This window comes from Mastomys coucha, unplaced genomic scaffold (assembly GCF_008632895.1).
Source record: "Mastomys coucha isolate ucsf_1 unplaced genomic scaffold, UCSF_Mcou_1 pScaffold3, whole genome shotgun sequence".
Taxonomy (NCBI): domain Eukaryota; kingdom Metazoa; phylum Chordata; class Mammalia; order Rodentia; family Muridae; genus Mastomys; species Mastomys coucha.
The window spans coordinates 9,895,771-9,897,203 of record NW_022196909.1 but is presented as its reverse complement, the minus strand read 5'-3'; the positions used below and the strand labels follow the sequence as shown (position 1 = coordinate 9,897,203).

Below are 1,433 nucleotides of genomic sequence, written 5' to 3'. Positions count from 1 at the left end.
GGTCTCTGAATCTGTTTCGGTCAGCTGCTGGGTGGAGCCTCTCAGAGGACAATGATGCTAGGCTCCTGTCTGCAAGCATGACAATATCATTAATAGTGTCAGGAATTGGTGCTTGCTTGTGAGATGGTTCTCAAGTTGGACCAGTTATTGATTGGCCATTCCCCTTGATCTCTGCTCCATCCTTATCCCTGAATTTCTTGTAGACAGGACTTGGCCTTGAACTCTTTTTTTTTTTTTCCAGTTAAATCATTTTATTTGAGAAAAGACGACACACGAATCCTGCCATTCTTGCGGGAGGTGGCGGCCACGTCCAGATCCTGGGGAACCTGAACAGACAACAAACCCACGGGACACTAGGGCGGCCTCGAACTCTTAATCCTCCCCCTTCGTCCTCTTGAATGCTGGGATAACAGGCACAATTCACGTACAACTAGAAATTTACTTTTAGCTCTGCATGGCACTTAGCATTCACATGTGTACTGTATTCACATGAATGCTATATTCACGTTACTGCATTCACATGTATGCTATATTCACATGTATGTTGTATTCACATGTGTACTCTGTTCACATGCATGTTCCGTTCACATGCATGTTCTATTCACATGTATGCTAAATTCTACTCCTTCATGCGTCTACCTATTTTAAAAATGAGATTCCCTCCCCAAACCTTTGAGGGCAAAGAAACTATTGCTCACTGTTTCCTTGAGCTGAATGTTCCGGGTGGCCCTTGTATCACTGAGGCGTGAAAGAGCTGGAGATGGGAAGTAGACTAACCTCACCCCTAATAAAAACAGAGCCCAGAAGAACATTCGCAGGCAGACTGGGCTCACGGAACTTGTAAGCCTAGTTCGTTCTGTGTCCCCTTGTCAACATCAGTGACCCGGGACACCATTATTCTTTGCTTTGATGAGCTGAAGCTGAGGGAACTTTGGGGAAACATTACTGGACACTAGAGACCCAAAGGGAACTAAACCCAGAAAACAAGGAGACAGGTCTGCTTGGGAGGCAGTGGCCTGATCAGGCCATAACCAGTTTGTTGTGGGCTTTGGTCTGTTCTGGTCTCCATGGTGATCTGTGGTCAGCTTCAGCCATTTTGGTCCCGGATGAAAGCTAAACTGTGGGTATCCTCAGACCTGGTGGCCCAAGCTGGCCTTGCAGCCTCCAGAGCAGAGTTGCAGAGAACTCCAAATGTCCCCTTTTAGTGGCCTGGTCTCTCTGCTCTTCTTCCTCATCGGTCTCTCACAGGATGCATTCCAACACTAGGTCACAATGAGATGGGAGTGGCTTCAGGGGGACATCACAATGATGCCTGTCCACTGAGCAGTGATCCAAGCTCCAGACTGCAGGCTGAAAACCCAGCTGAGAGTCATGAATGTATGTCTGTGCCTGCCTGCCTGTGTTCTTGCATGCCTGTGTTCTTGCATGCCTGT

General features: G+C 47.7%; 1 long non-coding RNA gene across 1 annotated transcript; it reads right to left on the bottom strand.

Annotated features, from left to right (window-relative positions):
* Nucleotides 1–238: 238 nt before the first annotated feature.
* LOC116075260 lies at nt 239–1,231 on the bottom strand. Its single transcript, XR_004112492.1, has 2 exons — nt 699–1,231; nt 239–326 (listed from the first exon to the last, which is right to left on the bottom strand). It is a non-coding gene; the product is annotated as an uncharacterized LOC116075260 (long non-coding RNA).
* Between the last annotated feature and the right edge of the window lie 202 nt (nt 1,232–1,433).